The sequence below is a fragment of the Neolamprologus multifasciatus genome, chromosome 18 (assembly GCF_963576455.1).
Source record: "Neolamprologus multifasciatus chromosome 18, fNeoMul1.2, whole genome shotgun sequence".
Lineage (NCBI taxonomy): Eukaryota > Metazoa > Chordata > Actinopteri > Cichliformes > Cichlidae > Neolamprologus > Neolamprologus multifasciatus.
This window is the reverse complement of record NC_140456.1, coordinates 35065373-35092185: the sequence shown is the minus strand read 5'-3', so window position 1 is coordinate 35092185 and position 26813 is coordinate 35065373. Positions and strand designations below refer to the sequence as shown.

At 42.9% G+C, this 26813-nt stretch overlaps 14 non-coding genes across 14 annotated transcripts; all 14 read left to right on the top strand.

The window, feature by feature from the left end:
• The first annotated feature begins 7013 nt into the window (after nucleotides 1-7013).
• trnap-ugg (transfer RNA proline (anticodon UGG)) lies at nucleotides 7014-7085 on the top strand. Its single transcript has one exon. It is a non-coding gene; the product is annotated as a tRNA-Pro (tRNA).
• Nucleotides 7086-12348: 5263 nt separating this feature from the next.
• Nucleotides 12349-12420, top strand: trnap-agg (transfer RNA proline (anticodon AGG)). The gene has a single exon. It is a non-coding gene; the product is annotated as a tRNA-Pro (tRNA).
• An 885-nt stretch (nucleotides 12421-13305) lies between these two features.
• trnap-ugg (transfer RNA proline (anticodon UGG)) lies at nucleotides 13306-13377 on the top strand. Its single transcript has one exon. It is a non-coding gene; the product is annotated as a tRNA-Pro (tRNA).
• Nucleotides 13378-14266: 889 nt separating this feature from the next.
• trnap-ugg (transfer RNA proline (anticodon UGG)) lies at nucleotides 14267-14338 on the top strand. Its single transcript has one exon. It is a non-coding gene; the product is annotated as a tRNA-Pro (tRNA).
• Nucleotides 14339-15226: 888 nt separating this feature from the next.
• Nucleotides 15227-15298, top strand: trnap-ugg (transfer RNA proline (anticodon UGG)). The gene has a single exon. It is a non-coding gene; the product is annotated as a tRNA-Pro (tRNA).
• An 886-nt stretch (nucleotides 15299-16184) lies between these two features.
• trnap-ugg (transfer RNA proline (anticodon UGG)) lies at nucleotides 16185-16256 on the top strand. The gene has a single exon. It is a non-coding gene; the product is annotated as a tRNA-Pro (tRNA).
• A 913-nt stretch (nucleotides 16257-17169) lies between these two features.
• trnap-ugg (transfer RNA proline (anticodon UGG)) lies at nucleotides 17170-17241 on the top strand. The gene has a single exon. It is a non-coding gene; the product is annotated as a tRNA-Pro (tRNA).
• Nucleotides 17242-18121: 880 nt separating this feature from the next.
• On the top strand, nucleotides 18122-18193 carry trnap-ugg (transfer RNA proline (anticodon UGG)). Its single transcript has one exon. It is a non-coding gene; the product is annotated as a tRNA-Pro (tRNA).
• Nucleotides 18194-20040: 1847 nt separating this feature from the next.
• Nucleotides 20041-20112, top strand: trnap-ugg (transfer RNA proline (anticodon UGG)). The gene has a single exon. It is a non-coding gene; the product is annotated as a tRNA-Pro (tRNA).
• Nucleotides 20113-21022: 910 nt separating this feature from the next.
• trnap-ugg (transfer RNA proline (anticodon UGG)) lies at nucleotides 21023-21094 on the top strand. Its single transcript has one exon. It is a non-coding gene; the product is annotated as a tRNA-Pro (tRNA).
• An 889-nt stretch (nucleotides 21095-21983) lies between these two features.
• trnap-ugg (transfer RNA proline (anticodon UGG)) lies at nucleotides 21984-22055 on the top strand. The gene has a single exon. It is a non-coding gene; the product is annotated as a tRNA-Pro (tRNA).
• Nucleotides 22056-22966: 911 nt separating this feature from the next.
• On the top strand, nucleotides 22967-23038 carry trnap-agg (transfer RNA proline (anticodon AGG)). Its single transcript has one exon. It is a non-coding gene; the product is annotated as a tRNA-Pro (tRNA).
• An 891-nt stretch (nucleotides 23039-23929) lies between these two features.
• On the top strand, nucleotides 23930-24001 carry trnap-cgg (transfer RNA proline (anticodon CGG)). Its single transcript has one exon. It is a non-coding gene; the product is annotated as a tRNA-Pro (tRNA).
• Nucleotides 24002-24891: 890 nt separating this feature from the next.
• On the top strand, nucleotides 24892-24963 carry trnap-ugg (transfer RNA proline (anticodon UGG)). Its single transcript has one exon. It is a non-coding gene; the product is annotated as a tRNA-Pro (tRNA).
• The last annotated feature ends 1850 nt before the right edge of the window (nucleotides 24964-26813 follow it).

Here is a 26813-nt window from a genome sequence, read left to right as displayed (position 1 = left end):
AATGTCCTGCAACGAGTCATATTCTTTGAGTCAGACTAGCAGGTCTGTCGTACCAGAGCAGTTCACCTTCCCAGCTACTGGTGAATCAGCCGTCCATTCAGGTTCAGAGCAGTTGAAAAGTTGGCAGTGTTCCAAGTACGTTTACTCCTGGATGTGTTGCTAAGGCAACCAAACAAACTGTCTCGCTCTCAGTGATGCTATATGGCCACAGTCCAGAAGAATGTGTAGCCAGTGGCATCACAAGCATAACCATTGGTCTCGTTCTTTATGTGAGCGGTTGTGTTCTTAAACTGCCACCAGTAGTTGTTGAAAACCCATGTGGGTACTGGTTTTGGTTTGCTCTGTCCCAGTGCGCTCCCTGTCATCCCACTCTGGGTCCACAGGCTCAAGAAGACGAACAGCACAGTCCCAGCCATCCTAAGTTGGGTTCAGGATCCGTTGGTTTCTTCACCAGGATTGAGACGAGAGGTCCTAGAGATATACTCCCCCCTTTGTACCGCTGGTCTTTTCACCATCACCCAGTGTCGGCTAGGAAGTGTGTCACCTTCTTGCAGTGCGCTTGATGTATCCAAGTGTTTCTCTCAGCAATCTTCACTGCTGTGGTCGTTGTCAGCAGCACCCGATAGAAACCTTCCACCGTGGACTGGACCAGCACTTCCTCTCCATGGCCTTATCAACATCCAATCTCCAGACTTCAGACTCTGCTCCTGCGGAGAAACAGAATCATCTGGCAGATCATTTGTTCTCATGACTACTTTACTTTTAAACATTTCAAGCATCTAATCTGCTAATATGCTCTCTCTTCTGTTTTTCTATCATCACTACAGAAGACTAGAACTCTAAATGCTCTAACATATATAATCTCAAAGAGTCAGACCATTCTCTGTTGGAGGAATCCTCATGTATATCTTAACTAATTCTATACAGTCTAACCCATGTCCTGCCTGTCTTCCTAAGTCTTAACTTTACTGTTCTATTAGTTCTCTCTGCCTGCAAATGCAATTTTTTTTAAAGTATTTAATAATCCTAGAGTGAGTATAACCTACTGCTGCCATTATCCCCCCTGTGGAGACATTGCAAAGCCCATGGCTCAAAATAGCAGCAGTCTTGTACAACTTATTAGGCAGTATTGGTTTATCACACAGATGATAAACACCAACCTGCAAACTCTTCTGTAAGTCACAACTGTTTTCCTGCTGTAGGTGAGTGGCCCTACGTGTCTACTGATGTTGTACTGCTAAAATGTTAACACCATGTTCTACTAAAGCTGCCTCTTTTACGATGTTATCTGCAAAAACTTTCCCTAATGCAACTGGATCTTTCCCTCACATGTGTGCTGCACATTTACAAACGGCAATTCCACTGGTTAATAACACTGCCTCCAGCAGATTTTGCAAGAGTTTGGTATGTTCTACAGGTTTCCCTGTAGAGGTTGTCACACCTCGTCTCACTCACTGCACTACAAGGAAATGTAATGTAGCAAATGCACACTGGCTATCAGGGTATATTGTCTCTCTGCAGCTTTACACGTTTCCGTTAAAGCTAGCGTCTCTGCTGCTCGAGCAAATATGAAACATGCTAGTTGTCCTGCATAGATAACTTTCTCACTGTCTACTACAGTAAAACCTGTTCTAGCCTGTCCCTCTGCTGTTGTAAAACTCAAACCATCAACAAACCAAACCTTTCCCTCAACAAGTGGCACAGCTATTAAGTCATCCCTCGGCTTACACTTCTTCTCCACGTGCTCTCTACACTCATGAGAAGTGCCCTCTTCTTTCGTTGGCAAAAAGGGTTTGACAAATTCAGAATTGTGCACCACTTTATGGTTATGTGTGGTATTGAGAGTAATAGTAACATTAAAGGCAAGTGTCTTGTAGGTGACAGAAATGTAAGTTTAGTCTGCAGTAGTAGACATCTACCTCGTGTGGAACTAACAATGTCAAAAGGTGAAATAAACTATTTCCTGAAACATTGTACAGCTTAAGCTGCTGCACATACTGATCTCACGCATGGAGGTAAGGCACAAGCAACTAGAGCTAATCTTTTAGGATAGTAAGTTACTGGCTTCACTTGTGGAACAAGTGCTGTTAGTTATTTTACAGTCACCTGGCATTCGTGCTGTTCACAGAACCACAAGTCCATCGCTGGACCTCCTCTGCGCTGTCACTCTTTGGAGCTTGGCACGCTCCCTCAGGTTCTCATGTTCCAACGCTCCTGGAAGCCCAGTAGCACAGCTCTCTGCGCGATGCTGCTGTGCTGAAGGTGATCTCTGATCCTCCTGAAGACTCTCTCCAGGCCTCAGCTTCCATCTTGTGGGCGATCCTCTCAATCACTCCTTCTCGTTATGGCACCTCACGACATCTACAAATTAAAAAATGACACTCCTCTCTCCACACGGCTTTTGCCATGTGTCAACTCCCCAATGAGACATGTACAAGAATGTTGCACAGTCTCCCTAAAACAATCTCCAGGGTTTGTCCCTTGGAGCAGCTTCACTCCAAGCTGTAACCCTGTGTAAAAACATTAGTCAGCAATTAAATGTTTTGCTTGTTTAACTCCCAGCTTCAACCTGTATCCTAGAAGACAAAGTTTTAAAGTTAAAACAACCTCACATTTGCAACCAACTATAGATCATAAGAGTAATAAAGTATTCAGCATCACAGAGACAAGTATCATTGCAGGTTTATTCTAAACTCATTAAACTCCTACTTTTTCCCATAATTTGTCCCAAATCATTGAACATCTCAATGTCATTCCACATTGTAATCAGTGACTTCCCTTAAGTTTGTCACTCACCATGAGCCCAATAGTGGTCAGATAATGAGCCCCATGTAACTATTCTGTAACCATTGCCCATCTGTTCAATTGTCACTTGTCTGTCTGCTGAATCCTTTAAAAACACTCTTAAGGAAAAACAAACATTAGCCAAACACACGGTTCATCCTGGTCAGGTGTCGGCCATCCAGATTCCAGAGGAGCTGTGAAAAGTCATAAAGTTAACACTCGCTGTGGAAAAGTAACAATGGTCTCATCACAGTATGTCTCAAACTGTATTAATTTCTCCCCTGTAATTTTCACATTTTCTCCAACATTCTCTCAACAACACAGTGTAATTCCATCATCAACATATAGCCTGTAACTACAGTTTCCTTCACACAAAATCTCAGTAATCCTGTGGTAGAAAAACATCATTGAGTTGTGTCCTGCTATAAATCACATGATCAAATCACATGATTAACCATCTGCTGTAAAAAGAAATGTAAATGTTAGCGCTGCGCAGGTGTATACACTCTTTCTCACAGTAATCTCTGTGAGCAACATAAGGTAGTGAACAACACTCCCATGGTAAATTCACAGACACAAGAAATTTTAAACTAAAAAGGTTAAATTTGCAGAGTTCACATAGTCATGTGACCCAAGTTTCCTCCTCTGGTCTCCTTCTGCTCCTGCAACAGAGACACACACAGAGATACATCCACACCTTTGTCAGGTGGGGGTTAACTTCACACAATGGTGTTAAGTCAGTCAGTCTTGTCAGCTTCCCCATTTATTTTAAAATTCTCACTCAGTGATTCTTTGCAGATTGTGGAAATTATCGTCGCATTCGTTTCCACACTCAGCAAATTGACGTCATTTCAAAAAGAAAAATAATTTAGACTGGATTTCCTCGTTGAATCCTTTTGGACAGGAACTTGTTTCCTAATTGTCCCAAATAAGTGGCTTTCTCCTGAGCCCATTTTAATTTTGGAGAAGCTCACTTTGCAACAGTTTTCTCGACGACGAGTCGTATAGCGCTTCTGTTCTAATCGTGCAGATCTGCTCAAACAGAGATCATCAAACAAAACTTCAGTGCACCATGAAAGTAACAAAATAAAAGGAAATAAAGAAAATAAAGGAAAGGAAAGGAAAGAAAGGCCTTGTTTAAGTCATGACCCGTGTTCTTCATGCCAGGGGGATAAATCGTAACAACCCAATTGGCAGGCTCAGCTTAGTAACAAAAGACAAATCAACAGCCAGTTTAATCTCAAACATTCATCCAATCAGCCATACACACAACATACAGCATAACCCTGTTGTCTTAGCACATAAGTTTCTTCTCATGTAACTAAATGTGTGCCATGTTAAAACTTCTTCACACACCAGAAACTCACAATCAGCTCACTCATCTAAAACCTCTCATCAGCATTCTGTTTTTCTCCTCTATGATGTAACCATCTGTCCTCCTATAATATTCAGTCCACTAGTCTATGTATCACTTTCATCTTACTAGTGACTTGGACAAGATGACAAACAGAATCTCATGCTTAAGGTGCTGTCTAGTCTTCATGAGTTTCATTTATGTGTATATGTATGTAGGGTTAGTATAGTTAATGCATTTTCTGTATGTTTTCGTGTTCCTCTCTCATCACACTTTCATTAATCTCATCACTGCTTAAAACATCACACATCTCTCTCTGTTTTTTTTTTTTGTTTTTTTTTGTTTTTTAAACTGTACTTTTCTCCGAACAGAAAATAGCATTACAGCTGTTTCAGACTGAGAAACACCAAACACTCTTCATGCTGTCATTCATCCACACAACTATTTTATTTCTTTTTGTCCACTGGGCAGGTGATCTGCAGAATCATGTCTGCCCCAGCTGGATACCTTTTCACACACACCGTGACGTCAAACACTCACTTCTGCTTAGATCACAATTATACTTCATTAATTTCGACAACGAGATCTGCATCTCCATAGGGCAGGGTGTTATCACCTGGCCCTTTACCTGTGTATTGTGTCAGGGATGGATATGTGGTTGTAACGTTTGTGTTCACTAACTTTACTTTCTGTTTCCTGCCCTGCCTAGTCTGTCTTAGACTCGATGCTGCTCCTAATGCCTCTCCATACTCAGCCTTTAATTTCTCCTCCTCTGCCTCTGCTCTCTCACACTCTTCTCTGCCTTTCTTTCTGCTAACATTCTTGCTTCTCTTCTCTTTTGAGCCTGCTCCAGCCACAACTTAGCAACTGCTAACTGCAATTCCTTCCTCTGCTTCACTTTCCCTGTTTTATCTGCTAACTATTCTTTCTACAAGCACTTTACACTTAACTTCCACTAATGTCCCTTCAAATCCATATTTTTTCCGCCAACAATCTACATACTGCGTGCTGCCCGGTAAAAATTTCTCCATAAATTTTACATCCCCTTCTAAGGCAGACTTACACATTTTATTCCCCATTATGACAATTCTTTTAAGTTTGCGGCAGGTAACACCTTACCTTAAAAATCCAGGCTATGTGTACACAACAGGTCACAAAATTACGTTAACACCGCTTTAGGTTTCCTTCTGTGTGGCTGCGTACACCTACTGGCAATCACACACGCATATGTTCATTCACACACTTTTTAAGGCCTATAATCCTAAACTCTATATACCGCGGCGAGCTCTTTCCTCCTTATATATTGGTGGAGAAACCATACACTCAACGCACTTATCTGCGGAGTCCCTTTTATTTTATAGAGCTCTTTCCTCCTTATATATTGGTGGAGAAACCGTACACTCGACGCGCTTATCTGCGGAGTCCTTTTTATAGAGCTCTATCCTCCTTTCGGCGGAGAAACCAGGCAGCTTGCGTCTACACGCACAGCTCTCATGGACCTGCGTCCGAAACGCACAGTCCAACGCACTCCCGTGCCCGCGTGAAACCGCGCAGCTACGGAGCCGTTTATTTCTTTAATAGCCTGCGACCTTCTCGCACGGCTGGCGCACTCACGTACCGGTCACGTAGCCGCTCTCTATTGTTTTAGGTTCGCGTGAAACCGCGCAACCAGCGCTCCCCTGGACTCGCGTGAAACCCGCGCAGTCTCAGTGACGCATTCCTATCTAAAATTCCACATTCATTCACACGGTTACAGAGACGCTCTCTGTTTGCTTACTGTTGTGTTGCGTTTCGTTCACGGGAGAGTCCAGGATCCCGTCAGTCGCCGTCCACGAGGGGAGTTAAAACGCTATCTCGCCGGCCTGGTCGCGACTTTAACACTTCAGGCTTTATCAGGCGTCCTACGGCCTGGCTGTCGACAGTCTGCGGCGTGTCCTCTCTCTCCTCAGTGAACGGCAAAAATTCTTGGGCTCCGGCTCCGAAGGACCAAATAATGTTGGGTCTAAATCAGACCCCGCTGATCCCAGAACTTATTCCCATGAAAGAAAGACAAGGCAACAGCGATCGATCTTTTTACTTGCAAGGGGGGCCTTGTCCGTACCTCAGCACATCACAAAATGACCTCCCCGACTGGTCCCTCTCGCTCCCTTTTATTGGCAACGTTCACACAATAAACAATAGTTTACAACACGTACCTTCCCCACGTAACCCCCTTGGTTACAAATGACAAGGCACTGTGTGTGTGTTATGTGAGAGTGTGTGTGTGTGTGTGTGTGTGGCACGCTGCTGATCAAAGGGTCATATAACATAAAAGCACAGGAACATCCTTGGTCATGAAGAGGGCAATCTCCCCTCACCCTAGATAACACAATGAAGCCCTACAAAGGGGAGGAAGTTTACCACATCAAACAGACCTTCACAGAGGGTGTTCTTGTGATCAGAAACACTACTGCCCCCCTCCCAGAATCTTAAGGATCTGGGGAGGGGAGGACAGAAAGGATTCTTTAAACCTATGTACAAATGGCAAACATAAGAATGACAATATTTAACAATTCACCCTGACAACGGCGTTTGTCCGGTTCTCTCCCGTGCACGAGAAACATGAAGAACTTTGCCTACTCGTGTCTTGTTTGGCTGTGTAGTAAATTGTCCTTAACGTTCCAGCGAATAGGTTTACGCTACAAACCTATCACCTTTTTTCTCATTCACTGTGTGCAGTCCCTCTGGAGTCCTCCCTGTTGGAGCTTGTCAGTAGCAAAGGCCTGAAAGTACAAAAATGAATACTGAAGAGAGCTTAAAAACATTCCTGCTTGAATTTGAAGGCAGATTTAAGTCTATCATTTCAGAGTTCCAGACTTAAGCACAGGCTCCGTGTGGCTCGTTGGTCTAGGCGTATGATTCTCGCTTTGGGTGCGAGAGGTCCCGGGTTCAAATCCCGGACGAGCCCCCTTCGGATCTCAAACTCTTAGCTTCATGGAATTCTTTGGCAAGTCACATTGCTTCTGGGGCATTGTAAATGTGTTGTGTGCCAAACCTTTCAATGTGATTTGTGACACGAATTTGTCTTTCTAAAATCTTTTTGATTTTGTGAAGGAGTCACTCTCATGACTCATTGAGTGATGCCATTGACTGCACAGTCCCTGCCACGCAATCTGTATATGTCACATTTTGAGATTGCCTTGGAAACCTTACTGGGCACGTACTAAAAAATTCAATTCAATTCAATTCAATTCAATCTTTATTGGCAGACTTTATGTCCATAAAAACAAGACAGAAACACAACCCCCCCCCCCCCCCCAACACAAGGTATAGACCATTAAATATATATAAGTATATAAATAAGTATATAAAACATTTGTAAAAAATATAAAACCATAATATACATAAAACACAATTACTTAAAATAAATCAATAAATACACAAACACTTTAACCAGTGCTTTCTCAGACTGGATGAGTAACGGGAACCACTCACTGTCGGATTTGTAAGTGCTAAAATTATACTGTTTCTCGAACCATCCAGTCGTTCTCTAAAATTGAACATTAACTTTCTTAAAAGTGCTTTAAAAGTCCAAACACCCACAGCTACAAACATCTGGCTGGCACTACCACTTCTAGGTATCCTGCAAAGGATTCTCATTGCATCATTATATGCAACATGCAGCTTCAGCATGCTACACTGTTTGTAGGATGACCACAAGGGGGCAGTATATAGCGGTGTGCAATACGCTTTAAACAAAGCCACTTTAACTGGAAGTGAACAAAAGCTGAATTTGCGTGCAATCGTATTTGCCTGCACATAGAGCTTGCATCGTTGTCTGTACATGTCATCATCATCATTCATTTGCTCAGTAATAAAGTGACCAAGGTATTTCACCTTTTTATGAACTTCAAGAGTTTTTTATGCCAGTTTAAACAAAGGGAAATTTAGCTGTTTATCCTGCTTGGTTCTACATATCAAAACAGCACTTTTAGCAGCATTGTACTCAATGTCATATTGCACACCATATTCAGTACAGACATTAAGAAGATCCTGTAATCCAGCACTGCTTGGACTAAAAACAACCAGGTCATCTGCATACATAAGATGATTTATCAATGTTTTACCTAATATACACCCAGTGTTACAGGCTCTCAGCTGTATGGACAAATCATCAACATATAAATTAAATAAAATTGGAGACAAAATCCCACCCTGTCTGACACCATTGCTGACACCAAAGGGGGCAGAAATACTGCTTCCCCATTTAACCTGCATGTTCTGATGAACGTACCAGTAAGAGAGAATCCTCACGATGTATTGAGGAACCCCCCGTGTCTTCAATTTATCAAAAAGTTTTCTGTGGTTCACTCGATCAAAAGCCTTAGAGGCATCAATGAAACACATGAGGACAGATGAATTTTTAGCCCTATACAAACTGACTATTTCCTTGAGTGCATATATGCACATGTCAGTGCCGTGCTTTGGTTTGAAGCCAAACTGATTATCCAGAGAAGAGATGAACACACTAACTCTGTCAAACAAGATTCTTTCTAACACCTTAGATAAAATACTGGCTAGTGCAATTGGCCTGTAATTATCCAAACAGCTCACTTTTGCAGCTTTGTCCTTCATAACTGGTACCAGTAAAATACACAGCATTGAGTCTGGTAATATGCCATGAATCATAAACCCAGTGAAACAGAGTGCTAAAAGAGGAGCTAGCCTTAAACTAGCATGTTTTAAATGTTCTGCAGTGATGTGATCCAAACCAGAAGCTTTATTATCAGACAACCTATGAATGGCTTCATATACTTCATGTGTCCTTACACTTATTGTGTCATTACTCATGTCAAGATTGTCCTCATATGGATCACTTTTTATACAGTTAAACAACGCACTGTAATGCTGTCTCCATAACGCTGCAATGTTATCTGCCCCAGAAACACCTTCAACAGTTGATGGTAGAGATGGTTTACAGTTATTAAGAGCTTTCACCTCTTTCCAAAAATCTGCCATATTATTACACAGCATTTTCCTGGCCAAAGAATCTGCTCTCAGCATTTGCTCATTTTTAGTTATAAAGCGAACAGCGTACTTATATCTGGCATTCGCACATTTTTTCTGTTCAAATTCTGGGCCTTGTTTAGGTCTTCCAGCCATGGCCCAACATTTATAAGCTATGCGAGCTTCATCATGATACATGGATACATGTTCTTTCCAGCCAGGTCTGATGTTAAGTTTCTTATGCTTATATTGTTTATCAAGCAGTGTGCCACTTTCATACAGAGCAGTCACTATATCATCATACATTGAGCAGAGTAAATGTTTATGCACAGTATTCTTACAGTTGACATCCTTGCACAAAAGAGCTTCTTTGGGCAAAGAAATATTGTTCAGATGTATATCGGTATTACTATGATAAGCTAAGAAATCATCTTCACTACATGCTGACCAGTCTAATTTTACACTGGTAGCAATATTAGCAATATTATTTACAGTTGTTGCTGGCATTAGTTCCACATTCACAGTAAAACCAAAAGGTATATGATCTGACACAGTTACCTCATACCTAATAGTCATGTTTGCTAAAGCTGCATGCCCATCAGCTGTACAGATACAGTGGTCCAGCCATGAGGTACTATGCCAGGCTTCACTTATGTATGTATAGCTATCTGCAGGCAGTAACACTTTGGTAGACAAGATAAGATTATTAACTTGACAAAAGTGAGTTAAGTGGTTAGCAAACCGAGAACTGCTGTCTGTGAGATCGGCATTAAAATCACCCAAAACATATATGCTGTAAGTATCGTTGTCTTGAATAAATGCATTAATAAAAGCCAGCCTACTGAGGTATTCTTGCTCATTTTGACAAGATTCATAGGGAGTATAAATATTAAGAATGATAAAACTACTATTGTTCTGTGTATATTGTATACCAATACACCAGTCTACATCCAGTCTAATGGGCTTTATCACAGGGTCTATTTTTTTTATCCCAGAGCACAGCAACCCCTCCAGGTATTCTGCCTCTGACTATAGCTGTGCTGAGATCAGTTGTTGATTCCCCCACTCCCAAAAAACTTGCATTTAGACAGTTAAGTTTTCCCAGGTCCTGTTTGGACAACCATGTCTCCTGCAAGCATAAAATGTCACATTCTGCAAGCAGACTGTCCACAACAATCCGTCGAGCTTTGTCCCCTGCACTCTGTCCCAAACGTAGACCACGACAGTTGTAAGATAATATCCTAATAGACATCATCATGTTGATACATTGGTACCAAAAGGCGCAGTTATCTCCCCTGCTGGATCCCCTGAGCTTGGCACCACCGTACCGGTCTTACGAGGTTCATAAAAACGCCGGACCAGAGCCCCTTCAGGCCAGAGTTCAGGATTGTACATTTCACCCACATCATTACATTCAGCAGTAACCTTGAAAGAGCCGAACCTGCTACGTTTACCAGCAATTTTTTGACAGGTCACATCTCTTTTGAGTTTCTCTCTCAAATACAGAGCAAGAGTTTCTGCATCTACATCCAGGGCAAATTTAGTGGCAAACACGCTCACCAATTTAGTTTTCACAGTTCTGATTGTACTCACAGCTCCAGTGCCAATAATCGATACAGGTCCAGGCCTCTTATTGTGTCCAGTGGTAACAGCATGCATTCCTGAACCCGAATTAACCTTCTCCAGCTTGTGACGAGGCTTGCCATTTTTCACAACTTTACTCCATTGTGGGGAGCATGTAGAAAGCACTGTCTCAACGGGATCCTCCGTCGTTGCAGTAGTTTCCATATTACGACCTGAGGCTGTCGTCGGAGCCCGATCTTGACCACTTAGCAACATCTCCGGACAAAACGCTGACACTGTGCTTGTCCCAGTCCTTGAAGCAGCCAAAGCTCCGGCTTCCTGCCTTCCGCGCGGGCCGCCTTTACTTCGACTCCCCAACCGCTCCTCTGCGTGTTTCCCCAGGGGAAAGTGGGAAGCGGTCTCCGACCCCTGAGCATTCAGCGTAACAGGCTCAGCCGGTACCTCAGGCCGACACTCAAGAGCAGTCACACGGTGGTCGACCTCCACAGCATTGGTCATGACTTGCTCGCAGACATCCGCCTGTAGTTTAACTACATGTTTTAAAGCACCCACCTCAGCACACAGCTGGTCCATTCGCAGTAGTAGACAACACACATCCATGCTGGAGTATGTAACAGGCGGCAAATCATCCAGGTGATGAGATACAAATCTTGGGATATTCTCCCCACACTCATTCAGCACTTTAAGACAGAGTTTAATATTGTTGGCGTCTTTATGCTGTCCTTTATATCCGACGCACCGCTGTGAGGTAGTGGGGCAGAGTTCAAACAAAACTTTCTTGGAGGCTTCAATCCCCTCGGATTCAAATGTGTTCGTGGCCAACAACACAATTTCATCCTGACTTAAAGTTTTGATTTTTACAGCAAGGAAATTAAGTAGTTCATCCTCTACAATTACCCTTCCATCAGTTGTTTTATATATCTCTGGTTTTAATCGTGACCGTTTGAAAGTCGGAGCTACGTCTGCACCACCACCTGCTACATCCGCCATATTTACCAGGTGATAGTACCTGGTAAATACCTGTTACCAGGTACTATCACCTAATGGAAACTCTAAAGATCGAACTGAGTCAAGTTAAGCCAAGCTAGGTAGGTGCAAGTGGAAAAGGGCTATTAGAGATCACAAAGTCTGATCGAAATTGAGGCCATTCAATTTCGGTGTAAAGACATTAAACTACATATGTCAAGGTCTCATAATGGTTTCACCCGAAACCTCTGCTGATAATTACCCACGCCTTTTTTCACATCTTGGCTCATGTGATGTGTTTCATAGTTGGTCAACCACCCTGGTAAAGACAACCCCCTCTGGGGTTTAAATACCTGGGACTCTCCAACATTTAGTTTTAGATCTAACGAAGGTTCTCAGAGGAGAGGTGAAAGGTCTTCAAGGAACTTAAAGAATTCCAGCTGCTTTCTTTCAAAGCTCATCAGACTACCATGACCTGGATGACTGGGAACCCTTTTTTCTCATTCACTGTGTGCAGTCCCTCTGGAGTCCTCCCTGTTGGAGCTTGTCAGTAGCAAAGGCCTGAAAGTACAAAAATGAATACTGAAGAGAGCTTAAAAACATTCCTGCTTGAATTTGAAGGCAGATTTAAGTCTATAATTTCAGAGTTCCAGATTTAAGCACAGGCTTCCTGTGGCTCGTTGGTCTAGGCGTATGATTCTCGCTTAGGGTGCGAGAGGTCCCGGGTTCAAATCCCGGACGAGCCCCCTTCACATCTCAAGCTCTTAGCTTCATGAAATTCTTTGGCAAGTCACATTGCTTCTGGGGCATTGTAAATGTGTTGTGTGCCAGACCTTTCAATGTGATCTGTGACACCAATTTGTCTTTCTAAAATGTTTTTGATTTTGTGAAGGAGTCACTCTCATGACTCATTGAGTGATGCCATTGACTGCACAGTCCCTGCCACGCAATCTGTATATGTCACATTTTGAGATTGTCTTGGAAATCTTACTGGGCAGGTACTAAAAAATACCTGTTACCAGGTACTATCACCTAATGGAAACTCTAAAGATCGAACTGAGTCAAGTTAAGCCAAGCTAGGTAGGTGCAAGTGGAAAAGGGCTATTAGAGATCACAAAGTCTGATCGAAATTGAGGCCATTCAATTTCGGTGTAAAGACATTAAACTACATATGTCAAGGTCTCATAATGGTTTCACCCGAAACCTCTGCTGATAATTACCCACGCCTTTTTCACATCTTGGCTCATGTGATGTGTTTCATAGTTGGTCAACGACCCTGGTAAAGACAACCCCCTCTGGGGTTTAAATACCTGGGACTCTCCAACATTTAGTTTTAGATCTAACGAAGGTTCTCAGAGGAGAGGTGAAAGGTCTTCAAGGAACTTAAAGAATTCCAGCTGCTTTCTTTCAAAGCTCATCAGACTACCATGACCTGGATGACTGGGAACCCTTTTTTCTCATTCACTGTGTGCAGTCCCTCTGGAGTCCTCCCTGTTGGAGCTTGTCAGTAGCAAAGGCCTGAAAGTACAAAAATGAATACTGAAGAGAGCTTAAAAACATTCCTGCTTGAATTTGAAGGCAGATTTAAGTCTATAATTTCAGAGTTCCAGATTTAAGCACAGGCTTCCTGTGGCTCGTTGGTCTAGGCGTATGATTCTCGCTTTGGGTGCGAGAGGTCCCGGGTTCAAATCCCGGACGAGCCCCCTTCACATCTCAAGCTCTTAGCTTCATGAAATTCTTTGGCAAGTCACATTGCTTCTGGGACATTGTAAATGTGTTGTGTGCCAAACCTTTCAATGTGATCTGTGACACCAATTTGTCTTTCTAAATTACGTTTTTGATTTTTTGAAGGAGTCACTCTCATGACTCATTGAGTGATGCCATTGACTGCACAGTCCCTGCCAATCAAATCTGTATATGTCACATTTTGAGATTGCCTTGGAAACCTTACTGGGCAGGTACTAAAAAATACCTGTTACCAGGTACTATCACCTAATGGAAACTCTAAAGATCGAACTGAGTCAAGTTAAGCCAAGCTAGGTAGGTGCAAGTGGAAAAGGGCTATTAGAGATCACAAAGTCTGATCGAAATTGAGGCCATTCAATTTCGGTGTAAAGACATTAAACTACATATGTCAAGGTCTCATAATGGTTTCACCCGAAACCTCTGCTGATAATGACCCACGCCCTTTTTCACATCTTGGCTCATGTGATGTGTTTCATAGTTGGTCAACCACCCTGGTAAAGACAACCCCCTCTGGGGTTTAAATACCTGGGACTCTCCAACATTTAGTTTTAGATCTAACGAAGGTTCTCAGAGGAGAGGTGAAAGGTCTTCAAGGAACTTAAAGAATTCCAGCTGCTTTCTTTCAAAGCTCATCAGACTACCATGACCTGGATGACTGGGAACCCTTTTTTCTCATTCACTGTGTGCAGTCCCTCTGGAGTCCTCCCTGTTGGAGCTTGTCAGTAGCAAAGGCCTGAAAGTACAAAAATGAATACTGAAGAGAGCTTAAAAACATTCCTGCTTGAATTTGAAGGCAGATTTAAGTCTATAATTTCAGAGTTCCAGATTTAAGCGCAGGCTTCCTGTGGCTCGTTGGTCTAGGCATATGATTCTCGCTTTGGGTGCGAGAGGTCCCGGGTTCAAATCCCGGACGAGCCCCCTTCACATCTCAAGCTCTTAGCTTCATGAAATTCTTTGGCAAGTCACATTGCTTCTGGGGCATTGTAAATGTGTTGTGTGCCAAACCTTTCAATGTGATCTGTGACACCAATTTGTCTTTCTAAATAACGTTTTTGATTTTGTGAAGGAGTCACTCTCATGACTCATTGAGTGATGCCATTGACTGCACAGTCCCTGCCACGCAATCTGTATATGTCACATTTTGAGATTGCCTTGGAAACCTTACTGGGCAGGTACTAAAAAATACCTGTTACCAGGTACTATCACCTAATGGAAACTCTAAAGATCGAACTGAGTCAAGTTAAGCCAAGCTAGGTAGGTGCAAGTGGAAAAGGGCTATTAGAGATCACAAAGTCTGATCGAAATTGAGGCCATTCAATTTCGGTGTAAAGACATTAAACTACATATGTCAAGGTCTCATAATGGTTTCACCCGAAACCTCTGCTGATAATTACCCACGCCCTTTTTCACATCTTGGCTCATGTGATGTGTTTCATAGTTGGTCAACCACCCTGGTAAAGACAACCCCCTCTGGGGTTTAAATACCTGGGACTCTCCAACATTTAGTTTTAGATCTAACGAAGGTTCTCAGAGGAGAGGTGAAAGGTCTTCAAGGAACTTAAAGAATTCCAGCTGCTTTCTTTCAAAGCTCATCAGACTACCATGACCTGGATGACTGGGAACCCTTTTTTCTCATTCACTGTGTGCAGTCCCTCTGGAGTCCTCCCTGTTGGAGCTTGTCAGTAGCAAAGGCCTGAAAGTACAAAAATGAATACTGAAGAGAGCTTAAAAACATTCCTGCTTGAATTTGAAGGCAGATTTAAGTCTATAATTTCAGAGTTCCAGATTTAAGCACAGGCTTCCTGTGGCTCGTTGGTCTAGGCGTATGATTCTCGCTTTGGGTGCGAGAGGTCCCGGGTTCAAATCCCGGACGAGCCCCCTTCACATCTCAAGCTCTTAGCTTCATGAAATTCTTTGGCAAGTCACATTGCTTCTGGGGCATTGTAAATGTGTTGTGTGCCAAACCTTTCAATGTGATCTGTGACACCAATTTGTCTTTCTAAAATGTTTTTGATTTTGTGAAGGAGTCACTCTCATGACTCATTGAGTGATGCCATTGACTGCACAGTCCCTGCCAATCAAACTGTATATGTCACATTTTGAGATTGCCTTGGAAACCTTACTGGGCAGGTACTAAAAAATACCTGTTACCAGGTACTATCACCTAATGGAAACTCTAAAGATCGAACTGAGTCAAGTTAAGCCAAGCTAGGTAGGTGCAAGTGGAAAAGGGCTATTAGAGATCACAAAGTCTGATCGAAATTGAGGCCATTCAATTTCGGTGTAAAGACATTAAACTACATATGTCAAGGTCTCATAATGGTTTCACCCGAAACCTCTGCTGATAATTACCCACGCCTTTTTTCACATCTTGGCTCATGTGATGTGTTTCATAGTTGGTCAACCACCCTGGTAAAGACAACCCCCTCTGGGGTTTAAATACCTGGGACTCTCCAACATTTAGTTTTAGATCTAACGAAGGTTCTCAGAGGAGAGGTGAAAGGTCTTCAAGGAACTTAAAGAATTCCAGCTGCTTTCTTTCAAAGCTCATCAGACTACCATGACCTGGATGACTGGGAACCCTTTTTTCTCATTCACTGTGTGCAGTCCCTCTGGAGTCCTCCCTGTTGGAGCTTGTCAGTAGCAAAGGCCTGAAAGTACAAAAATGAATACTGAAGAGAGCTTAAAAACATTCCTGCTTGAATTTGAAGGGCGATTTAAGTCTATCATTTCAGAGTTCCAGACTTAAGCACAGGCTTCCTGTGGCTCGTTGGTCTAGGCGTATGATTCTCGCTTTGGGTGCGAGAGGTCCCGGGTTCAAATCCCGGACGAGCCCCCTTCACATCTCAAGCTCTTAGCTTCATGAAATTCTTTGGCAAGTCACATTGCTTCTGGGGCATTGTAAATGTGTTGTGTGCCAAACCTTTCAATGTGATCTGTGACACCAATTTGTCTTTCTAAATTAACGTTTTTGATTTTGTGAAGGAGTCACTCTCATGACTCATTGAGTGATGCCATTGACTGCACAGTCCCTGCCAATCAAACTGTATATGTCACATTTTGAGATTGCCTTGGAAACCTTACTGGGCAGGTACTAAAATATACCTGTTACCAGGTACTAAAAAATACCTGTTACCAGGTACTATCACCTAATGGAAACTCTAAAGATCGAACTGAGTCAAGTTAAGCCAAGCTAGGTAGGTGCAAGTGGAAAAGGGCTATTAGAGATCACAAAGTCTGATCGAAATTGAGGCCATTCAATTTCGGTGTAAAGACATTAAACTACATATGTCAAGGTCTCATAATGGTTTCACCCGAAACCTCTGCTGATAATTACCCACGCCTTTTTTCACATCTTGGCTCATGTGATGTGTTTCATAGTTGGTCAACCACCCTGGTAAAGACAACCCCCTCTGGGGTTTAAATACCTGGGACTCTCCAACATTTAGTTTTAGATCGAACGAAGGTTCTCAGAGGAGAGGTGAAAGGTCTTCAAGGAACTTAAAGAATTCCAGCTGCTTTCTTTCAAAGCTCATCAGACTACCATGACCTGGATGACTGGGAACCCTTTTTTCTCATTCACTGTGTGCAGTCCCTCTGGAGTCCTCCCTGTTGGAGCTTGTCAGTAGCAAAGGCCTGAAAGTACAAAAATGAATACTGAAGAGAGCTTAAAAACATTCCTGCTTGAATTTGAAGGCAGATTTAAGTCTATCATTTCAGAGTTCCAGATTTAAGCGCAGGCTTCCTGTGGCTCGTTGGTCTAGGCGTATGATTCTCGCTTTGGGTGCGAGAGGTCCCGGGTTCAAATCCCGGACGAGCCCCCTTCGCATCTCAAGCTCTTAGCTTCATGAAATTCTTTGGCAAGTCACATTGCTTCTGGGGCATTGTAAATGTGTTGTGTGCCAAACCTTTCAATGTGATCTGTGACACCAATTTGTCTTTCTAAAATGATTTTGTGAAGGAGTCACTCTCATGACTCATTGAGTGATGCCATTGACTGCACAGTCCCTGCCAATCAAACTGTATATGTCACATTTTGAGATTGCCTTGGAAACCTTACTGGGCAGGTACTAAAAAATACCTGTTACCAGGTACTATCACCTAATGGAAACTCTAAAGATCGAACTGAGTCAAGTTAAGCCAAGCTAGGTAGGTGCAAGTGGAAAAGGGCTATTAGAGATCACAAAGTCTGATCGAAATTGAGGCCATTCAATTTCGGTGTAAAGACATTAAACTACATATGTCAAGGTCTCATAATGGTTTCACCCGAAACCTCTGCTGATAATTACCCACGCCCTTTTTCACATCTTGGCTCATGTGATGTGTTTCATAGTTGGTCAACCACCCTGGTAAAGACAACCCCCTCTGGGGTTTAAATACCTGGGACTCTCCAACATTTAGTTTTAGATCTAACGAAGGTTCTCAGAGGAGAGGTGAAAGGTCTTCAAGGAACTTAAAGAATTCCAGCTGCTTTCTTTCAAAGCTCATCAGACTACCATGACCTGGATGACTGGGAACCCTTTTTTCTCATTCACTGTGTGCAGTCCCTCTGGAGTCCTCCCTGTTGGAGCTTGTCAGTAGCAAAGGCCTGAAAGTACAAAAATGAATACTGAAGAGAGCTTAAAAACATTCCTGCTTGAATTTGAAGGCAGATTTAAGTCTATAATTTCAGAGTTCCAGATTTAAGCGCAGGCTTCCTGTGGCTCGTTGGTCTAGGCGTATGATTCTCGCTTTGGGTGCGAGAGGTCCCGGGTTCAAATCCCGGACGAGCCCCCTTCCCATCTCAAGCTCTTAGCTTCATGAAATTCTTTGGCAAGTCACATTGCTTCTGGGGCATTGTAAATGTGTTGTGTGCCAAACCTTTCAATGTGATCTGTGACACCTATTTGTCTTTCTAAAATGTTTTTGATTTTGTGAAGGAGTCACTCTCATGACTCATTGAGTGATGCCATTGACTGCACAGTCCCTGCCACGCAATCTGTATATGTCACATTTTGAGATTGCCTTGGAAACCTTACTGGGCAGGTACTAAAAAATACCTGTTACCAGGTACTATCACCTAATGGAAACTCTAAAGATCGAACTGAGTCAAGTTAAGCCAAGCTAGGTAGGTGCAAGTGGAAAAGGGCTATTAGAGATCACAAAGTCTGATCGAAATTGAGGCCATTCAATTTCGGTGTAAAGACATTAAACTACATATGTCAAGGTCTCATAATGGTTTCACCCGAAACCTCTGCTGATAATGACCCACGCCCTTTTTCACATCTTGGCTCATGTGATGTGTTTCATAGTTGGTCAACCACCCTGGTAAAGACAACCCCCTCTGGGGTTTAAATACCTGGGACTCTCCAACATTTAGTTTTAGATCTAACGAAGGTTCTCAGAGGAGAGGTGAAAGGTCTTCAAGGAACTTAAAGAATTCCAGCTGCTTTCTTTCAAAGCTCATCAGACTACCATGACCTGGATGACTGGGAACCCTTTTTTCTCATTCACTGTGTGCAGTCCCTCTGGAGTCCTCCCTGTTGGAGCTTGTCAGTAGCAAAGGCCTGAAAGTACAAAAATGAATACTGAAGAGAGCTTAAAAACATTCCTGCTTGAATTTGAAGGCAGATTTAAGTCTATAATTTCAGAGTTCCAGATTTAAGCGTAGGCTTCCTGTGGCTCGTTGGTCTAGGCGTATGATTCTCGCTTTGGGTGCGAGAGGTCCCGGCTTCAAATCCCGGACGAGCCCCCTTCACATCTCAAGCTCTTAGCTTCATGAAATTCTTTGGCAAGTCACATTGCTTCTGGGACGTTGTAAATGTGTTGTGTGCCAAACCTTTCAATGTGATCTGTGACACCAATTTGTCTTTCTAAATTAACGTTTTTGATTTTTTGAAGGAGTCACTCTCATGACTCATTGAGTGATGCCATTGACTGCACAGTCCCTGCCAATCAAACTGTATATGTCACATTTTGAGATTGCCTTGGAAACCTTACTGGGCAGGTACTAAAAAATACCTGTTACCAGGTACTATCACCTAATGGAAACTCTAAAGATCGAACTGAGTCAAGTTAAGCCAAGCTAGGTAGGTGCAAGTGGAAAAGGGCTATTAGAGATCACAAAGTCTGATCGAAATTGAGGCCATTCAATTTCGGTGTAAAGACATTAAACTACATATGTCAAGGTCTCATAATGGTTTCACCCGAAACCTCTGCTGATAATTACCCACGCCCTTTTTCACATCTTGGCTCATGTGATGTGTTTCATAGTTGGTCAACCACCCTGGTAAAGACAACCCCCTCTGGGGTTTAAATACCTGGGACTCTCCAACATTTAGTTTTAGATCTAACGAAGGTTCTCAGAGGAGAGGTGAAAGGTCTTCAAGGAACTTAAAGAATTCCAGCTGCTTTCTTTCAAAGCTCATCAGACTACCATGACCTGGATGACTGGGAACCCTTTTTTCTCATTCACTGTGTGCAGTCCCTCTGGAGTCCTCCCTGTTGGAGCTTGTCAGTAGCAAAGGCCTGAAAGTACAAAAATGAATACTGAAGAGAGCTTAAAAACATTCCTGCTTGAATTTGAAGGCAGATTTAAGTCTATAATTTCAGAGTTCCAGATTTAAGCGCAGGCTTCCTGTGGCTTGTTGGTCTAGGCGTATGATTCTCGCTTTGGGTGCGAGAGGTCCCGGGTTCAAATCCCGGACGAGCCCCCTTCCCATCTCAAGCTCTTAGCTTCATGAAATTCTTTGGCAAGTCACATTACTTCTGGGGCATTGTAAATGTGTTGTGTGCCAAACCTTTCAATGTGATCTGTGACACCTATTTGTCTTTCTAAAATGTTTTTGATTTTGTGAAGGAGTCACTCTCATGACTCATTGAGTGATGCCATTGACTGCACAGTCCCTGCCACGCAATCTGTATATGTCACATTTTGAGATTGCCTTGGAAACCTTACTGGGCAGGTACTAAAATATACCTGTTACCAGGTACTAAAAAATACCTGTTACCAGGTACTATCACCTAATGGAAACTCTAAAGATCGAACTGAGTCAAGTTAAGCCAAGCTAGGTAGGTGCAAGTGGAAAAGGGCTATTAGAGATCACAAAGTCTGATCGAAATTGAGGCCATTCAATTTCGGTGTAAAGACATTAAACCACATATGTCAAGGTCTCATAATGGTTTCACCCGAAACCTCTGCTGATAATTACCCACGCCTTTTTTCACATCTTGGCTCATGTGATGTGTTTCATAGTTGGTCAACGACCCTGGTAAAGACAACCCCCTCTGGGGTTTAAATACCTGGGACTCTCCAACATTTAGTTTTAGATCTAACGAAGGTTCTCAGAGGAGAGGTGAAAGGTCTTCAAGGAACTTAAAGAATTCCAGCTGCTTTCTTTCAAAGCTCATCAGACTACCATGACCTGGATGACTGGGAACCCTTTTTTCTCATTCACTGTGTGCAGTCCCTCTGGAGTCCTCCCTGTTGGAGCTTGTCAGTAGCAAAGGCCTGAAAGTACAAAAATGAATACTGAAGAGAGCTTAAAAACATTCCTGCTTGAATTTGAAGGCAGATTTAAGTCTATCATTTCAGAGTTCCAGACTTAAGCACAGGCTTCCTGTGGCTCGTTGGTCTAGGCGTATGATTCTCGCTTTGGGTGCGAGAGGTCCCGGGTTCAAATCCCGGACGAGCCCCCTTCACATCTCAAGCTCTTAGCTTCATGAAATTCTTTGGCAAGTCACATTGCTTCTGGGGCATTGTAAATGTGTTGTGTGCCAAACCTTTCAATGTGATCTGTGACACCAATTTGTCTTTCTAAAATAATGTTTTTGATTTTGTGAAGGAGTCACTCTCATGACTCATTGAGTGATGCCATTGACTGCACAGTCCCTGCCACGCAATCTGTATATGTCACATTTTGAGATTGCCTTGGAAACCTTACTGGGCAGGTACTAAAAAATACCTGTTACCAGGTACTATCACCTAATGGAAACTCTAAAGATCGAACTGAGTCAAGTTAAGCCAAGCTAGGTAGGTGCAAGTGGAAAAGGGCTATTAGAGATCACAAAGTCTGATCGAAATTGAGGCCATTCAATTTCGGTGTAAAGACATTAAACTACATATGTCAAGGTCTCATAATGGTTTCACCCGAAACCTCTGCTGATAATTACCCACGCCTTTTTTCACATCTTGGCTCATGTGATGTGTTTCATAGTTGGTCAACCACCCTGGTAAAGACAACCCCCTCTGGGGTTTAAATACCTGGGACTCTCCAACATTTAGTTTTAGATCTAACGAAGGTTCTCAGAGGAGAGGTGAAAGGTCTTCAAGGAACTTAAAGAATTCCAGCTGCTTTCTTTCAAAGCTCATCAGACTAGCATGACCTGGATGACTGGGAACCCTTTTTTCTCATTCACTGTGTGCAGTCCCTCTGGAGTCCTCCCTGTTGGAGCTTGTCAGTAGCAAAGGCCTGAAAGTACAAAAATGAATACTGAAGAGAGCTTAAAAACATTCCTGCTTGAATTTGAAGGCAGATTTAAGTCTATAATTTCAGAGTTCCAGATTTAAGCACAGGCTTCCTGTGGCTCGTTGGTCTAGGCGTATGATTCTCGCTTTGGGTGCGAGAGGTCCCGGGTTCAAATCCCGGACGAGCCCCCTTCACATCTCAAGCTCTTAGCTTCATGAAATTCTTTGGCAAGTCACATTACTTCTGGGGCATTGTAAATGTGTTGTGTGCCAAACCTTTCAATGTGATCTGTGACACCAATTTGTCTTTCTAAATAACTGTTTTGATTTTGTGAAGGAGTCACTCTCATGACTCATTGAGTGATGCCATTGACTGCACAGTCCCTGCCACGCAATCTGTATATGTCACATTTTGAGATTGCCTTGGAAACCTTACTGGGCAGGTACTAAAATATACCTGTTACCAGGTACTAAAAATACCTGTTACCAGGTACTATCACCTAATGGAAACTCTAAAGATCGAACTGAGTCAAGTTAAGCCAAGCTAGGTAGGTGCAAGTGGAAAAGGGCTATTAGAGATCACAAAGTCTGATCGAAATTGAGGCCATTCAATTTCGGTGTAAAGACATTAAACTACATATGTCAAGGTCTCATAATGGTTTCACCCGAAACCTCTGCTGATAATTACCCACGCCTTTTTTCACATCTTGGCTCATGTGATGTGTTTCATAGTTGGTCAACCACCCTGGTAAAGACAACCCCCTCTGGGGTTTAAATACCTGGGACTCTCCAACATTTAGTTTTAGATCTAACGAAGGTTCTCAGAGGAGAGGTGAAAGGTCTTCAAGGAACTTAAAGAATTCCAGCTGCTTTCTTTCAAAGCTCATCAGACTACCATGACCTGGATGACTGGGAACCCTTTTTTCTCATTCACTGTGTGCAGTCCCTCTGGAGTCCTCCCTGTTGGAGCTTGTCAGTAGCAAAGGCCTGAAAGTACAAAAATGAATACTGAAGAGAGCTTAAAAACATTCCTGCTTGAATTTGAAGGGTGATTTAAGTCTATCATTTCAGAGTTCCAGATTTAAGCACAGCCGTCCTGTGGCTCGTTGGTCTAGGCGTATGATTCTCGCTTAGGGTGCGAGAGGTCCCGGGTTCAAATCCCGGACGAGCCCTCTTCACATTTCAAGCTCTTAGCTTCATGAAATTTGTTGGCAAGTCACATTGCTTATGGGGCATTGTAAATGTGTTGTGTGCCAAGCCTTTCAATGTGATCTGTGACACCAATTTGTCTTTCTAAAATAACTTTTTTGATTTTTTGAAGGAGTCACTCTCATGACTCATTGAGTGATGCCACTGACTGCACAGTCCCTGCCAATCAAACTGTATATGTCACATTTTGAGATTGCCTTGGAAACCTTACTGGGCAGGTACTAAAAAAATACCTGTTACCAGGTACTATCACCTAATGGAAACTCTAAAGATCGAACTGAGTCAAGTTAAGCCAAGCTAGGTAGGTGCAAGTGGAAAAGGGCTATTAGAGATCACAAAGTCTGATCGAAATTGAGGCCATTCAATTTCGGTGTAAAGACATTGAAATACATATGTCAAGGTCTCATAATGGTTTCACCCGAAACCTCTGCTGATAATGACCCACGCCCTTTTTCACATCTTGGCTCATGTGATGTGTTTCATAGTTGGTCAACCACCCTGGTAAAGACAACCCCCTCTGGGGTTTAAATACCTGGGACTCTCCAACATTTAGTTTTATATCGAACGAAGGTTCTCAGAGGAGAGGTGAAAGGTCTTCAAGGAACTTAAAGAATTCCAGCTGCTTTCTTTCAAAGCTCATCAGACTACCATGACCTGGATGACTGGGAACCCTTCTTTTCTCATTCACTGTGTGCAGTCCCTCTGGAGTCCTCCCTGTTGGAGCTTGTCAGTAGCAAAGGCCTGAAAGTACAAAAATGAATACTGAAGAGAGCTTAAAAACATTCCTGCTTGAATTTGAAGGGCGATTTAAGTCTATAATTTCAGAGTTCCAGATTTAAGCGCAGGCTTCCTGTGGCTCGTTGGTCTAGGCGTATGATTCTCGCTTCGGGTGCGAGAGGTCCCGGGTTCAAATCCCGGACGAGCCCCCTTCGCATCTCAAGCTCTAAGCTTCATGAAATTCTTTGGCAAGTCACATTGCTTCTGGGGCATTGTAAATGTGTTGTGTGCCAAACCTTTCAATGTGATCTGTGACACCAATTTGTCTTTCTAAATTAATGTTTTTGATTTTGTGAAGGAGTCACTCTCATGACTCATTGAGTGATGCCATTGACTGCACAGTCCCTGCCAATCAAACTGTATATGTCACATTTTGAGATTGCCTTGGAAACCTTACTGGGCAGGTACTAAAAAATACCTGTTACCAGGTACTATCACCTAATGGAAACTCTAAAGATCGAACTGAGTCAAGTTAAGCCAAGCTAGGTAGGTGCAAGTGGAAAAGGGCTATTAGAGATCACAAAGTCTGATCGAAATTGAGGCCATTCAATTTCGGTGTAAAGACATTAAACTACATATGTCAAGGTCTCATAATGGTTTCACCCGAAACCTCTGCTGATAATTACCCACGCCTTTTTTCACATCTTGGCTCATGTTATGTGTTTCATAGTTGGTCAACGACCCTGGTAAAGACAACCCCCTCTGGGGTTTAAATACCTGGGACTCTCCAACATTTAGTTTTAGATCGAACGAAGGTTCTCAGAGGAGAGGTGAAAGGTCTTCAAGGAACTTAAAGAATTCCAGCTGCTTTCTTTCAAAGCTCATCAGACTACCATGACCTGGATGACTGGGAACCCTTTTTTCTCATTCACTGTGTGCAGTCCCTCTGGAGTCCTCCCTGTTGGAGCTTGTCAGTAGCAAAGGCCTGAAAGTACAAAAATGAATACTGAAGAGAGCTTAAAAACATTCCTGCTTGAATTTGAAGGGCAGATTTAAGTCTATAATTTCAGAGTTCCAGATTTAAGCGCAGGCTTCCTGTGGCTCGTTGGTCTAGGCGTATGATTCTCGCTTTGGGTGCGAGAGGTCCCGGGTTCAAATCCCGGACGAGCCCCCTTCACATCTCAAGCTCTTAGCTTCATGAAATTCTTTGGCAAGTCACATTGCTTCTGGGGCGTTGTAAATGTGTTGTGTGCCAAACCTTTCAATGTGATCTGTGACACCAATTTGTCTTTCTAAATTAACATTTTTGATTTTTTGAAGGAGTCACTCTCATGACTCATTGAGTGATGCCATTGACTGCACAGTCCCTGCCAATCAAACTGTATATGTCACATTTTGAGATTGCCTTGGAAACCTTACTGGGCAGGTACTAAAATATACCTGTTACCAGGTACTAAAAAATACCTGTTACCAGGTACTATCACCTAATGGAAACTCTAAAGATCGAACTGAGTCAAGTTAAGCCAAGCTAGGTAGGTGCAAGTGGAAAAGGGCTATGAGAGATCACAAAGTCTGATCGAAATTGAGGCCATTCAATTTCGGTGTAAAGACATTAAACTACATATGTCAAGGTCTCATAATGGTTTCACCCGAAACCTCTGCTGATAATTACCCACGCCTTTTTTCACATCTTGGCTCATGTGATGTGTTTCATAGTTGGTCAACGACCCTGGTAAAGACAACCCCCTCTGGGGTTTAAATACCTGGGACTCTCCAACATTTAGTTTTAGATCGAACGAAGGTTCTCAGAGGAGAGGTGAAAGGTCTTCAAGGAACTTAAAGAATTCCAGCTGCTTTCTTTCAAAGCTCATCAGACTACCATTACCTGGATGACTGGGAACCCTTTTGTTAGGTTTTGTAATGTTGATTGTCATTTATGCTTAGAAATATTTAAACATATATGCTTAGAGGTGTATAATTAATCGTGTAGTGATAGGATGTGTGATCTTTAGCAGGCTGCAAAGGCTTGGTGTGCATTCAGAGTGTTCTGGAATCCACACCTACATCCTGGGAGCATGGGAAGAGGTCGTACCTTGTTTTATTGTTTTATGGTAGGATAAACGTGGCTATATCTGTTTTAGGCTAAGTGCCTTTTGTTTAGATGAACTGCTGGACTTTCCAGACCAGTAGGTTTAGGGAAGTCATTTATGGGGTCATACTCTGACCACACACACACACACACACACACACACACACACACACACACACACACACACACACACACACACACACACACACCGCACAGGCAAGGTACTCTTTGTTTGTATGTAGACGTCGTATGTTAATGAACCTATGCATATTCATGTAACCTCAATACATGAAACATGAAGAACTTTGCCTACTCGTGTCTTGTTTGGCTGTGTAGTAAATTGTCCTTAACGTTCCAGCGAATAGGTTTACGCTACAAACCTATCATTAATTGGTCCTTCGAGAGCCGGAGCCCTGGATTCGACATTCACCGAGGGGAGAAGAGACACGCTGAAAGACTGACGTCAGCCAGGAAGTTCTTGTAGTAAAGTCCCGAGATGTGAGAATTTGTCATCGGGCAGGTGGATTAGCTGTCTGTCTTTTCTCCTCGATGAATGACGATCGGCGGGATTCGAGGCTATATTACACGCTAAGCAACGCCGAGTAAGTTGAGAGAGCGACTCTATAACCGCAGAACTGGGTTAGGGTCCCGAAAAAAGAGGTTTTGGTAAAATCGCCCAAGGGCCCAAGCGTCCGGTGAGTGTCCGGTTTTGAAATCGCCCTGGGTTTGTGTCCCGAGCGTCCCTTCATTGGGTTTTGTCGCGCAACTGGGTTAGTGTCCCACAACTGGGTTAGGGTCCCGAAAGACTGGGTTAGTGTCCCGAGCGGTCCGGTGCGAGTCCGGAGTAGGCCTATTTTGTGTTGTTGTTGTTGTGTTTGAGTGTGTTTGTGTGAGTGAGTGTGGAGCAGAACACGTGGTCTGTGACACTGGCC